The 14938-nt window shown below is 51.0% G+C and overlaps 2 long non-coding RNA genes and 1 other non-coding gene across 3 annotated transcripts in view; 2 read left to right on the top strand and 1 right to left on the bottom strand.

The window, feature by feature from the left end:
• The window catches only part of LOC132670126 (uncharacterized), a 277363-nt gene that overhangs the window by 130353 nt on the left and 132072 nt on the right, over positions 1-14938 (top strand). The gene's annotated exons all lie outside the window — the stretch shown is intronic.
• Positions 3288-13056, top strand: LOC132670128 (uncharacterized). Its single transcript, XR_009606457.3, has 3 exons — positions 3288-5275; positions 9952-10121; positions 12788-13056. It is a non-coding gene; the product is annotated as an uncharacterized LOC132670128 (long non-coding RNA).
• TRNAE-CUC (transfer RNA glutamic acid (anticodon CUC)) lies at positions 10822-10895 on the bottom strand. Its single transcript has one exon. It is a non-coding gene; the product is annotated as a tRNA-Glu (tRNA).

The raw sequence follows: 14938 nt of genomic DNA, 5'->3' as shown, positions 1-14938 counted from the left end.
GTTGCAAGGAATGGAAATGAACTCTGGCTGGGCTAAGCTAAACAGGAAATCTATTGGAAAGACCCAAAAGGTATCTCAAGAATTCCAGGGCAGGCCTGCCACTGGGCTTCAGGGATGCACTCAACCCAGAGACAGGGCATTGTGGGGGACACGGAGAGTCCTTCCTCCCCTCTCTACCTTCTGCTTCCTGCTCCTCTCTCCCCATGCACAGCCCTGCTTTCTGGAAGTACAGAACTTGGGGTAGAGAAGATCCAATAAAAACAACAGTAGCTGAATCTATGTGTCCTCCACTCAGAAGCAACCAGCTTGGGCTGGAAACTCGTGGTCTTGATCCCTGATCTCTGGGGAAGGACTTTGATTGTGGGTGTGCAAATAATATACTAGATATCCATGGTGACATACACATCAATGGCCAAGGCAGGATACTGAAAAGCAGCTTGTCAGAGATGCGGGGAGAGCTCCTGTTTGGGGTCTGGGCCGGGTTGAAATGAAAGCAGAGATACCCAGTAGTGCGTGTCGGGGATGGGGAGGGCCTGGCCTCGTTCTGTTCAATCTAACACGCTCGTAGGAGAAATGGCCGTAGCTGCAATTCCCAAGGAGCTCCCCCTCTGCCGAGGGAGTCAGACAGACGCACAGACCAAGAACGACAATACCGAGTTGGGATGTCGACAATAGTGGTATAGACAGAGTGCCCTGTGCGTGCCAGGACAAAGAGATAGCTAACTCTGCCAAGTCAGATTAGCTCAGGAAGAGCAATGTTTGAGCTGAGCCTTGAAGGATGGAGTGAAGAAGGACACGCCTGAGCTTGTCGAAAGCCCCAGGAGGCCTGGGTGACTGGGTGACTTCAAAACAACATCCTTGGAAGGATGTTTTCTCCTTTCCCCACAGTCCCCTCCCTTTTCAGCCCCTGGATGAGGGTCCTCTTGCTGCTGTCACAAATTACCCCCAGCTTAGTGGCTTAACACAACACAAACTTATTTTCTTACGGTTTGGAGGCCAGAAGTCCAAAATGAGTCTTACGAAGTTCAAATCAAGGGGGAGAATCCATTTGGCTCGGGGAGTTTCCTTGCCTTTCCAGCTTCTAGAGGCCGCCTGCGTTCCTTGTCTCATGGTCCCCTTCCAACTTCAAAGCATATGACTCCTGCTTCTGCCTCCATGATCCCACCTCCATCCTGCTTTTGACCTTCCTGTCTCCCTCTTATAAGGACCCTTGCAATTATGGGGCCCACCTGGATCATTCAGGATTTCTCATCTCAAGACTCTTAATCTCACCAGCAGAATGCCTTTTGCTGTGGAAGGGAACATTCCCAGGTTCTGAGAATTAGGATGCAGACATCTTGGGAGTGTTGGTGGGGGCACCATTCAGCCTACCACAGCCTCCTTCACCACCTTTCTCCTCCCTGCTGGAGGCAGAGGCACCAATCTGATTGGAGATTGTGACACTCCTGGGGTGGGTGCCTGCTCCCAGCATTCCAGGTTCTCCAGCTGTGATTGGAGAGTCCATTAGGGTTGTGCAGGGTCAAGATTTCAGGGGGCGGGGAGTTGGAGGCCCCGCCAGCTCTGTGTTAGTAAAGCCAACCTTGTAGGCAGGTCCGTGCTTAGCTCCTTCTGGTTTCTTCTTGATGGTCCAAGAGCCCAAGGGAAGAAGTGAGTGCCGAGCTCCCCATGCCTGCCACAGTAGTGGCTGTTGGCTAGGCGGTACGAGAAGTACGGTGCCCAGAGCAAGACACAATGGACTTTGTGTTCCATCCTGGGGCTACAATTTATTTACCTTATTATTTGTTTTTTAAAAAAGATTATTTGTAAGTAATCTCTTACACCCATGGTAGGGCTCAAACTCACAACCCCAAGATTAAGAATTGCAAGCTCTCCCAACTGAGCCAGCCAGGCGCCCCTATTTATCTTATTTTTTTTAAGTAACCTCTACACCCAATGTAGGGCTTGAACTCATGACCTGGAGATCAAGAGTCTCATGCTCTACCTACTGAACTAGCTACGTGCCCCTCTAATGTCTCTTTAAAATTTTTTTTTAATGTTTATTTATTTTTGACAGAGAGAGAGACAGAGAGACAGGGGAGGAGCAGAGAGAGAGAGAGAGACACAGAATCTGAAGCAGGCTCCAGGCTCTGAGCTGTCAGCACAGAGCCCGAGGCAGGGCTCGAACTCACAGACTGTGAGATCATGACCTGAGCCAAAGTTGGATGCTCAACCGACTAAGCCACCCAGGCGCCCCCTTCTTTTAAAAAAAAATTTTTTTTTTTGGGGGGGCGCCTGGGTGGCGCAGTCGGTTAAGCGTCCGACTTCAGCCAGGTCACGATCTCGCGGTCCGTGAGTTCGAGCCCCGCGTCGGGCTCTGGGCTGATGGCTCAGAGCCTGGAGCCTGCTTCCGATTCTGTGTCTCCCTCTCTCTCTGACCCTCCCCCGTTCATGCTATGTCTCTCTCTGTCCCAAAAATAAATTAAAAAAACGTTGAAAAAAAAAAAATTTTTTTTTAATGTTTATTTATCTGATGTCTCTTTTAAAAGGTAGCCCCAGTTACCTGGGTGGCTCAGTCAGTTAAGCATCTGACTTTGGTTCAGGTCATGATCTCGCGGTTCGTTGAGTTCAAGCCCTGAGTCAGGTTCTCTGTTGACAGCCTGGAGCCTGTTTCAGATTCTGTATCTCCCTCTTTTTCTGCCCTTCCCCTACTCACACTCTGTCTCTGTCTCTGTCTCTCTCTCTCAAAAATAAATAAACATTTAAGAAATAAAAAATAAAAGGGAGCTTCGGGGTAGGGGGAGCAGCTGGCTGGCTCAGTCGGTAGAGCGTGAGACTCTTAATCTCTAGGTCATAAGTTCGAGGGCCATGTTGGGTGTAGAGATTACTTTAAAAACTGAAAACATTAAAAGAGACATTAGAGCAGATCTTAGAAGCGTGTTCAGGGGGAAAGGACTAGAAACATGTCATGTGATGAGCAATCGCAGGAAGTAAGAGAGTAATTAACATTTGGTGAGTGTCTAAATGTTAAGGTACTTTGCATGGAGGTGCTTTAATCACTCCAGAAACCCTTGAGAAAAGCACACTTATCCTCTTTAAACAAATGAGCAAAGAGGAGCTCAAAGAGCTTAAGAACATCTCCTAAAGTGACCCCACTAAGGAAGTAGTGGGGCTGGACTTGGAGTTGGGGGCCTGTCTGAAGACCCCTCCCAAGTCGAGACCCGAGCCTCTCCATACAAGAATTTGGTCTAGAGAAAGCTTTTGAAGCAACTGCTGGTTGCCTGCCCTGTGACCATTCTCCCTTTTTTCTTTACCAATAGCGCTTGGCATCATTTTATTTTTATTTGAGGCAGCGATGTCCAGATGGAAGCAAATAAACAGAAGACATCCTCCGCTCCGGTGCAACTTGTGGAGCCCATGTGACACAATTCTGGCCTGTGGGACACGAACAGAAGACTGCTGGGTCTTTCTGGGAAGGTTTTGTTTCCTCGTTGCTTTTCTTTTTCTTCCTGCTTGGGGTGTAGACAGGAGTCTGGAGGTGCAGGAGCCACGTTGCAACCATGAGACAACCCCAAGGATAAAAGGTACCTATTATGGACGGTGGAGCAGATAGGTAGAAAGGAATGGGGACACTGAGGTGGTCATGGAGCTGTCGTCCCAGCTCTGGGCCACCCACCCAGCCCTACTGTAATGCAAAGAGCTCTCTCCCTCTGCATTTGGTTAAGCCGCCTTAGTCTGGTTTCTGTTTCCGTGCAGCTGAACTCAATCCCTACTAGTAAAAAGGGAGATGCCAGCTCTCCTTGAACACCTGAAGGACTGTCTTTGGAAGTGGGCTTGGACTTTTCCTCTGTTGCTAGTGACTGCAGAAGGTTTAGGGAAACAGAAACTGGCTCGGGCAGATGGAGGAAGAACCTTCCAGCTCTGCTCTTGGTTCTTGGCTCAATGGAAAAGTTGACAGTGAGTCAGGGGCAGTCCGCACCCAGGGGAGAGTCTGAGCAGAAACTGGATGACCCTAAGTGGGGCCAGATGCGGAAACAATGTTTGGATCAGATAACAGGCAAATCGCTGACGTCTGCATATCTGAGCATGTGACAGGGTCTGTCAACACATGACCCTCCTAATACTGAGTCTGCAGGATTGTATATATGCACATGTAAGGGAATAGCCTCCCCTGATAAAACAATTCCCGGTACAGGGGTAGCCCTGGAGGGAGAATCACAGTGGTTGAGGGATCGTGGCTGGCTTAGATAACCTGGTTATTCTGATTTTGTATTTTCCCTTGGGGGTCTCCCTCTTCTGTCATGTTATCTCCCAGGGGGTCTAGCACTCAAAATCTCCGCAGTTACAAGTGGCATAAAGTCCCCCAAAGGATTATTGACCCAGTTAAAAAGTCTTAGGGGTTGTGGTTTTCAGACATGCCTGGATCGGGGTGCCCAGATGCTGTCATCAGGAACTTTTTTTCCTTTCCTCTCTCAGTGCCGCTTTTCCCTGAGTGGGCTTCGTTCTCAGGCAGTTTCTCCGCTGGCAGTGGCCAGGTGGCAATGTCACACTTGCGTCACAGCGACCCCAGCAGTGAAACAGTCTTTTTTCTCCAATCATTCAGCAACAATGCTGATGAGGGCTGTCGTTGGCTCAGCGAGGTCACATGCCCTCTCTTGGCCAATCATGGAAGTCAAGGACACACAGTGCTGCCATTGATTATGTCAGAGTCACGTGCTCCTCGACGGAGTCCGGTGAGATGTCTGCCCTACCTCCACTGAAGGGAGGGAAGGATGGGATCCCACCCGGAAGAAGGTCCATCCGTGCTGGTCAGGGTAAAGCAACAGATATCTCTCTAGTGTAGGCATGCAGCCCCCCTTTCACAGTCTGGCTGAAGGCTAGTCCCTGACCTTGGTGTCCATGCACGTGGTCAAAACTGTCCAAGTCTTTCTCTAAGGGAGAAAAGGAGGACCAGTTAAAGACTCATTAGGAAGCATAAACGCAGCCTGGCTCACCAGGTAAAAGTTTATGACTTCAATATCCAGCTCAGCTGGGACCTGGATGCTGTTCGCAGGAACTTCTACGGCTTTTTCTGCCTTTAGTTCTCCACCTGCCATTGCAAGGCACTGGTAGAACTTCCCCAAATGAAGTCGCTAGGCTTTTCGACACGTGGATTTGATGTGACTCTGCCAAGAAGACTTCTAACCCTGCTGCCCACTTAAACCTCACTCTTGGGGTTCTGGAGACCACCGCCTCTCCAGCCCCTTCACGGAAAAGGAAAGAGGTGCTGCCTTGACTCCCTCATCAGCAGGCCATTCTGGTATGTATGTATGTATGCATGTATGTATGCATGTATTTTTATTGCTTTAATCAGAGTAGTAGGTTTTTAAAAATCAAATACACTAGGGGACTTACAATGAAACCTCCAGAGGCAACCATCTTTATTATTCTTTTTTAATTTTTATTTTTTTAACTTAAAAAATTTTTTTCCAGTAATTTTTATGCCCAGTGTGGGATTTGAACTCAAAACTCCAAGATCAACAGTTGCACATTCTGCTGACCAAGCCAGCCAGGTGCCCCTACGTTTCACTTTTTCAGTAATTTGTTATGCTATGTACCTCCAGATTTCTAAATGTACTATATATTTTTTATTTTATTTATTTTTTGATGTCTTTTTTTATACTTTATTTTAGAGATAGAGAGTGTGAGTGGGGAAGAGAGGTAGAGAGAGAGAGAAAGAGAGAGGGAGAGAGAGAGAGAATCCTAAGCAGGCTCCACACTCAGTGCAGAGCCCGATGTGGAGCTCTATTTCATGATTGTGAGACCATGACCTGAGCCAAAACCAAGAGTCAGATGCTCAACAGACTGAGCTACCTAGGCTCCCCTAAAGATGTTATATATAATGTATATAACATTTAATATGTATTAGATATTTTTATATATTTAGATATTTATAATATTTTAGATATTATCAGTTGACTTTCTATAGTGGAATCTTAGGATTTAGGTCTCTAACCACACACCCTACTCCTCAGCCTAACGCACCTGTTCTCTGACATTTTTGCTGAAACCACTATTTAGTGTTTACATTATTATGTGCGTGTAAAACTAGTTCACAGCTGAGCCCTGTAGTGCACCATGATTATATTTCCTCTCTTATGCAACTTGGAGTTACTAGATTTGCCTCTTTCTTTCTTTTTTGTCTGCGTGGTTAGCTGTTTGTGTTTGTTTTTTTTTCCCTCTCTCTGGGAGCCCTGTCCTGCTTCAAGTTGAATTAGCTAACTCTGCCATCATCCTAGAATGCTCCTTCCCTCCATCATCCTGGGGATCCTTTATTCCTTTCTCTTTTTGGTGGCACAAATCCTTCCTTTCTTCCTGAAAAAGTGTGCCTTAGAAGTAAATATTTTGATGCCTTGCATGTCTGAAACCTTTGTGTTCTCACCTCCCACTGACTGATAGCAGTTGGGCTGGATATAGAATTGTGGGCTGGACACAGCGTTTTCCTCAGCACCTTGAAAGCATTGTTCGTTGTGACTGTTCCAGTGTCACTGTTGCGAGGGCCGATACAAACGTTTATTGAATGAGTGAGTGACCCTGGGAGTGCTTGTCACATTCAGGTTGGTGAAGCTATAGACCTTGACACCCTGACTTAGCACGTGTTGCTCTGCTGTCATCATTGTCCACCCCTGGCTTCCGTGTTTTGTGAGGGGCAGGGCTCTCACCCTAACTGTTCTCTGGAGGGATAAGTCCAAAAGGTTCTATGGCTGGGCTCTGGGAAGCTTTCAGCCTGGTTAGTGCTGGTTCCGTTCCCCGAGCTGCTACAGAGGTCTACCACGTTCAAACACTCCCGGAGACAGCTGGTTGCCTGCCAGCCTCTTCCTTTTTGCAGGTGGAGGCAGTTCAGGCCACCTCTGCATGTGAAGGGTCCTGTGGCCGAGGTGGCTCCTGCCAACTGGCTCCTGACTCATCACAGTTCCCTGCAACTGTGAGCCACCCCATAAGAATAACTCTCAAGACACTTCTCCTCTCTGTTTCCACTGCCCCTGCCTTGGCTCAGGCCATCTCTCTCCTGGAGTACTCCTATAGTCTCCTAAACACACCCTATGGTCTCTTCAAAACACGTCCACGAATCTTTGATGCTCTTCCTTCCGAAAGGCGGAGGCTGACTCCTCTCCCCTTGAGTATAGGCTGGACTTACGGACTTAATTCTAACAATGGAATTACCCTCCAAACCACGGCCAAAGTAATCTATCTAAAATGAAAATCTGAACAAGTACTTAACATTTTTTCAACTTGAAGTATAGGTGAGGAGGTGACATATGATATTAAGTTAGTTTCAGGTGTACAATGTGTAGTGATGCAACACATGTACATTACAAAATGCTCATCACAAAAAGTATCTGACAATATTATTGACTATATTCCCTGTGCTGTGCTGTCCTGTACTTCTTAATCCCCTGCATCCGCTTAGCCCACGATCAAGTAGTTTTCCTTCTAAAATCCTGCCCGTGCCTACTCACAACTCTCAAGGAGGAATCCTAACTCCTTTGCTTTGCACTCAAGGCCCCCTCTATCCCACCTGGTCTCTCGGCCTCACTCCAGGGCTTTGTTCCAGCGACACTTCTCACGCTCCCTCACGCGGAACTCATGGCACTGCCCTAACCGGGCCATGCATATGTCTTTGGGCCCCTGTCCATGTTGTTCTCTCTGCCTGGACTGACCCACATTTCCCTCTTTCTCCAACTAACCAGCTAACTAACTAGCGTCCCAACAAATTAACTAACAAGAGTAGCTTGGGCGCTGGTCGATCGTGAGCCCTACCGACCCTTGGCACCACTGATCCTTCACCTCCTGGGATTTGAACTAACAACATAAAGCCAAAGGGGGAGGGTGGCGAGGGTACGTAGCAATGGATTCCTGCTCAGAAACCCTTTGTGACTTGTCCCTGAGATAACCAAGAGATACTGGTTGGTTTGGGCATGCTCACGCACTATCCCGTAATTGCTCTCAAGTCAGCGCATGTCTGTGCATCTGACTTCCTTATGACAAGCTCCATGGTGAAACCCATTTATTTTACCCCTTCTTCCTCTGCTGTGCCCATTCTACCCTCTCTTCCCAGTTGGCGCCTGGTACCCAGGGTGTGCCTACCTGGTAAATGCAGAAGGAGAGCTGGGTGAGGAAGGCTGCGTGGCTTGCTGACTCCGGAAGGAGAGCCACCCTCTCTGTTCCCCTCCCGGTCGCACACAGCCTCATTGCCCCACTGTCAGGTTAGGTCAGGTGGCCTAGAAGCAGTGAGGTGGGGATTCTTGCACACGTGAGTTTTTGAGGGAGGGCTCTCAGGTGACTGCCAGGGGAGTGAGGGGAGCAGGAGGGGGCAGGGAAGATCTTGGCATCTTGGTGTGTTCGGCTGAGGTATGGCATCAGCTGTTTTTTTGGGGAGCTCTGGAGTAGGAGCAGCGCCACGAAATCGGTCACATCGTGAGGCAAGGAGACTGGCCTTTTGTGTCCCAGTATTGGTCAGTCATTGCCTCAGTCAGGAAACAACCAGCATTTCAGGCTGTGCAGCTCCAGTAGGCCGGGGGCAATTCTCAGAAGAAGGGGTCAGGTGTGAGCATCTCACACCCACAGTGCTTGGGGGTGGGGGGTCCAGCCTGGCGCAGGGATCTGGGTCACTATGCCCAGCAACTTGGGTGCACAGCTCCCGGCCTGAAGGTGCCTCTCTGGGCCCACTGGCACCCAAGATTTAGGCTGCCAGAAGCATGAGGCTGAGTTGGGAGCTCAAAACAGGCCTCTAGTTTGCCCAAGGAACTGCTTACAAAAGAAGGCTTTGTAGTGGACTGAATCATGTCCCCATCACATTCTTGTCCACCTGGAACCCCAGTATATGAAATAGGGTCTTTGTAGATGTTTTAAGTTAAGGTATAATTTATATAAGGTATAATCTGTCCCAGATTTGGGATGGGCCCTAAATCCAATGGTGAGTGTCCTTATACGAAGGGAAGACACACAGAGACACACAGGAAAGAACCATGTGACAGCAAAGGTGGAGATTGGAGCGATGTGCCTACAAGGCAAGGAATGCTAGGAACCACCAGAAGCTGGAAGAGGCAAGGAAAGATGCCCTCCTGGGGCCTTCAGAAGGAGTATGGCCCTGCCAGCATCTTGGTTTTGGACTTTTGGCTTCTTGAGCTGCGAAAGAATAAATTCCTGTTGTCTTGAGCCACACGGTTTGCAGTCATGGGATAGGCAGTCCTTGGGAACTCACCCAGGGCTCACCCCCTCAGGGCTGACGCAGGGGCGAATACAACACCCCAGGCTGGGAGTCTCCCTGCCACCAACTTCTTGTGTAACCTGGGCAGTCCTTTGCCTTCTCTGAGCCTCGCTTTCCTCACTTGTAGGCAATCTGCCAGTCCTAAATCTGGTGTGAGGGCATGAGGTTCCCCCGAAATTCCCAGGCTGAGAAGTCTTAAAGACACCCCGATTCCCAAGTACCCTCCACTCACCCCTGGTCAGGGGTGCGGGCCCAGACCTGGGTCAGGTGACTCCAACACATCTGCTCTGCTCCCGAGGCCCCACGTGGGCATCCCTGGAAGAGCAGGCTTCTGAGGAACCTTCTAGCTCTAGGTCTGTGAGAAAAGACTGAGGAAAGCACACCAGAATGGGTAGCTGGCTGCAGGATCTGTTGTTAAAACAGAACAACTCCCTAAGTGGCACATTTTAACGTGCTAAGCTGACGTGAGGGTTTCTAAGACCGAGATGGAAAAACATCTGGGGCAGAGCTTCTCCAGCTCTCTGTGGTCATGGGCCAATTGTTAAGTGCAGGAGGGCTGTGCGGTGCCTTCTCATGGGTGCGAAAACAACGCGGTAGGTCTACACTAAAGTGCCCGCAGATGCACGGGACACCCTGGAAAAGGCGGGGTGCGAGCAGTGGTCTCTGGAATGGGGCCCTGGGGCTCGGGGGCTGCCCATAACCTTTCTATTGTCTCCTCTCCACAGGTTTTGAATTTTTTACCCTCTGCATGTATAACTTAAAAAAAAAAAAATCAGCATGCTTCAAAGCAAAAAGGAAAATGCCCTGGTGCTTGCAAATAAACACGGAAGAAAGAGAAAGGAGTTTCTCGGCTCCTCCCTTTCCCCACGTGGCCAGCCCTCCCGGCAGTTCCCCTGTGAGTCTATCCATATATCTGTGCACCTGCCTCCTGCAGCGCCAGGTGCCCAGCAAGGCCAAGGGCTAAGGGTGGGAGGTAGGCTTGGCACCCCTGGAGCCCGGGAGCTGGGAGTGCAAGATTCCACACACAGGCAGCCATGCGTGGGCAACAGAGGCTGAAAAGTAGCCACAAGAGGCAACACACGGAGGCCAGCTGGAGGGGGCCCATGTTTCATTCCATAGCATAAAGCTTTGTACTCAAAAACTTTTTTTAATTAGCGAAATCGCCAAATGAGCGGTGGAGACAGCAAGTCCTGTGGGCTCCAGGGGAGGACAGAGGGCTGTGAACGGACCCCAGGGAGCGCTTGGCCAGGGGGAAATTCTGAGCTGGGCAGATAAGGTGGGGAGGGGAGGTGACCGGGGTCAGGTATGTTGCTGGGTCCTGGGACTGGGGCGTTTTGCCCCATTTGGGCACCCGCTCCCTAAGTGGCACATTTTAATGTACTGCGTTGACGTGAGGGTTTCTAAGACGAAGAAGGAAAAAACATCTGGAGCAGAGCTTCTCCAACTTTCTGTGGTCACGGGCCAATTGTTTTCCTAATGTGTAATCAATGACGAGCCGTTTCTTTTGTAAAACATAACACAAAAGAATTGCTGGAAGAAAATGAAATGAACAAGGGACATAAAATACAAGCCAATTTTTTTTGAAGTAGGCTCCATGCCCAACGTGGGGCTTGAACTCACAACCCTGAGAGTGAGAGTCACATGCTCTACCGACTGAGCCAGCAGGCGCCCTCCCCCCCCCCCCAATTTTTTTTATTAGATTCAACTGACATAAAACCGTTCTGTCGAATTGCTTTTCTAAAATATCTAAATGCTTGGGGACAGTTCTCGGACTTCTCTCATCCTGGATCTGAGCAAGCAGCGTGCACGCCGTGCCAGACCACGCTTCGAGCAGCCCTGCTCCAGAGAGAGAGAGCCTCAGCGAGCGAGGTGGCGAAAGCTTCAGAGAAGATGGCCAAAGAGTGGGGCTTTGAGAGCGCTCCTTCCCAACCGCCCCCACGCCCCCGCCCCTTCCGGGCTTCACCCACATCCTGGTGTCTGATGCTCCTGCTGGGAGAAGCTCCTGGAGAATCAGGCAGGCCAAGCTGGGATGAGTGGTGTCCTGGCATGTTCATTCTTCAGGATGCCTACACATTGTGTTATTTAAGTACTTGTTCAACATTTGTTCGGAGGAGAGGCTGAGTCCCGCCTGGGGCGCAGGGGTAGGAGAAGGAGGCTGGCAGAGGCTTCAGTTTCTCCTGGACTCTCCTTGGCGCTTTGGTCCTGCCCCCAGGTTGTCGACCCCTCTTCCTCAGTGAATGCCCTGCCGGTGACCAGACTATCCTCTTTGGAAGGTGGCTCGGGATGGAGCATATTCCTTGGTGAAAGTCTCTCCCTGGCCCTAGGCAGCTTGTCCCCGTGGGTCCTGTGGTCTCCTGAGGTCTCTCCTTCCTGGAGAGGTGCTTGGAGAAGGCAGCCTGCTCAGTCTTGTTAGGACCCGTGATGTTTTAGCGCCCAGAATGTGAGCCTCCTCCTGGTTTAGTATCTGGACAGCTGCCCAGCAGGCCTCCTTTAATGACTCTGTTAGGGGGTAGGTTATTAACCTGTTTTCCTGCCGTGATGGGGCAATGATAATAAGAATAAAAATAACTACCCTTGTCTGACTCTGAGCCAGGCACTGGGCTCAACACCTTATGTGCACTATCTTGTCTGTCTCACAACACTGGGAGGGTGAGTGCTGCTTCCATTTTACAGACAAGCAAACTGTGGCTCAACTTTTAAGCAACCTGCCGAGGTCACACAGGTGGTGGCTGGGAGAGGCAGGTAAGGCCAAGTCTGTCTGACGCTGAGCCCCCATTCTGCACCAGGGTGTGCAGGCCTCCAATGAGTGGGGAGGAAGAAGAACCCAGAGTGGGATCTAGGTGTTGGTCTGAAAGGAGCTGGGCCAGCGCAGGCTACAGAAAGCTGAGCAGGGGCAGAGCTGAGAGTGATGGCCACCTTCTCCATCTCCTTGGGAGAGGAAGCGGGCAGCCCCCAGCAACCCCGCCGCAGTGCACACTTTGACTCTGGGCTCAGGGGACACTGGCGGGTACCGACCTCTCTGCCTGGCTTCCACAGGAGGTTTTACACTCAGCCCTCTCGTGGGGCTATAAGGTGCCGGGCAAGCGCCAGCTTTAGGGTGATTTTACCCCAGGACACTCCTCAGCCAGCCAGCTGCAAGATGATGGATAAACTTGGGGCTTATGCATTTTTTAAAAGGTTAAAAATAAAATGATTGGGGGATGTGATCAGGCAAGACCCCTTCCTTTGCCCTTTTCCCAGCAAACCCCCCCCCCCCCCCCCACCGGAGAGAGAAGGTCTTCAGGTCAGAGGGAAAGAAAGCAGCTGCAGTGAGACAGTGAACATCTGGGTTGGGTGTGGGCAGTAAGACGATACAACGAACATCTGGGCGCTATGCCTGGCCCTTCTCACCTCTTCCTGGCTGCACTGAACCCTCAGCAGGGCAGACGCTGGAGGCCCCACTTATGTTTGGATAAAGAGCAGGGGGACAACCCCCCTGGTGTCCCCATGTTGCTACGAAAGCAAAGGGACCTTCTTACAAGGTGAGAAGCTAAGATGTCTCCTGTGATTCTTTTCTGCAAGGTGCAGGGGATCCTTTCTGGTCACCGGGGAAGGAGAGAGTGACAAGTCCGTGGGGGAGCTGCAGTAATACATCCCTCAATAACACGCACCTCACGGGGCGCCTGGGTGGCTCAGTCGGTTAAGCGTCCGACTTTGGCTCAGGTCACGATCTCTCTGTTTGTGAGTTTGAGCCACGCGTCGGGCTCTGTGCTGACGGCTCAGAGCCTGGAGCCTGCTTTGGATTCTGTGTCTCCCTCTCTCTCTGCCCCTCCCCTGCTCATGCTCTGTCTCTGTCTAAAAACTAAATAAAAACATTAAAAAAAAATTAAAAAAAAAAAAGAACCTTGTTAGACTCCACGTCAGCTCCATACGTACAAACGACGGATGTTGCGTAGAATATAAAAGTCATGAAGCACGATTGACAAATGCCATGTGTGAACCCACCATGTCACTTGAGGACTATGCACAGCGTTTTCTCCTCACTGTGACCTGTGAGGTCAGTATGATTGCTCCCATTACAGACAACTCAATGAGTCAAGTTCGCAGGAACCAGCGAGGGGCTGAGTCAGGATTTACGCGCTGTTGGTCTGATGCCAAAGCCTGTGCCCTTCCTCTTCCCTCAGCTCGCTCTCTAGGGGTGAGAGTTCTCTGTCCACTCCGTCTGTGCCCTCATTTTCTGTAGGACTGTAGACTCACCCCTCCCGAGGTGTCTGTACCCTGCTGAATCACAGAGTTTGAAGGGGCTCCCGACGCTGAGCTGGGTCACCCCAGGCTCTGGGTACCCTGTGGTGCCGAGGACGCAGAGGAGCCCTCAACGGTCTCGCTCCGTACCCCCTCAGCAGCCAAATGGTGATGTTGCGGCTGCCAAGAGCTGAAAACACCTACTTTATCAGCCGTTTCCAGGTTTAGCACACAAAGCTGCTGGCCACAGGGAAAAGAAAACTGGGGTTTGCATCGTCCATTGTTGGGTGACCTGGGCCAGGTGTCCAGAAGCTAAAGTTTGGTCCCCATCATTTGATTTTCTCTCATTCCCTCCCCCACCCCATGCAAATGGGGTACCGATTGTTCCTGGCAAGCCAGGGGCTCAGTTCACTGAGGGAAGGAAGTCCCCTCCCAAGAGACCTGTTCTAAAGGGGGAGAGGGGTTCTCTTACCCTTGGCTCCCTGGCTGGCATTTAATGGGTACAGCATTGCTGAGACTGAAATACTTACATTCCAGTTGGTACATAGCTGCCCAAGCCTCCCCACCAAACCCCCCACCACTGTCCCAGTCACTCTCCCTGGGAACTCTGGGACATCTCCCAGATCCCACAACTACAGGGACATCTCTGGGGCCTCCAGGACCCTGACCCACTGCCAAGGACAGTGCCCATTCTGAGTGCTGAGGCTGTGCTGCTGGGGTCATTAAAATATTTGAATATCCCCCCTCGTGGGACCTATTGTCTCAGGGTTGAGGAAAGGCCATTTTGAGGGAAGTTAGGGGTTCTGGGTTCAAGCTCTGTCTCCAGTAAGCCGTGTGACCTTGGACACACAGTCTTTCTCCTCTCTGGGCCTCAATTTCTTTACCTGTAAAATGAAGGCACTGGACCAGATGAGTTCTAAAGGCTTTGATAGAACCCTGTGATTCTTCCCTCTCTCTCCCAAGCAAGTGTCTGGGGAGGGGGTGTAGAGGGGGAGGAGGGAGGGTGGCGGGGGGGGGCGGCGAGGGAGAGTGGCAAATCCCCAGTTTCCTTGCCACCAAGCCTCATCTCCAAAAGTGACAGGACCTGCTGCCTTCCATGTCTTCAGGCTTTAAATCGAGGTGATCCCTGGTCTGGCGGTGTCTGAGCCCCTTTCTGTGACCCTTCCCCCTTCCACCCTGCGCAGTTCACAGCAGCATGGGCCTCAGATCCTCTGTCTGCCTGGCGGGCTTCCCCAGGCACAGCCAGGCAGGGCCGCTTTGCTCTGAGCAGCTCCCCTTCCTCATTGTCACCCCCCTGCTCCTCCAATCCCCGTCCTAGGCTCAGCCCTACCGGTCCCAGCTCCAGAGGCCCCAGTGAGGACACAGACTGTGTGCTCCCAAAGCGCAGGCTGAGGTGAGGGTAAGACCAGAGGGGAAGGGCTGGTGTGTGGCAGCTGGAGGGGAAGGGGTTGGAGGGGAGGAGGCAGCCCCTCCCCCCACCCTGCTGAGCTG

The sequence above is a fragment of the Panthera onca genome, chromosome B3 (assembly GCF_046562875.1).
Source record: "Panthera onca isolate mPanOnc1 chromosome B3, mPanOnc1 haplotype 2, whole genome shotgun sequence".
NCBI lineage: Eukaryota > Metazoa > Chordata > Mammalia > Carnivora > Felidae > Panthera > Panthera onca.
Note: the sequence above shows the minus strand (reverse complement) of the source record. Positions and strands in the feature narration are given on the sequence as shown.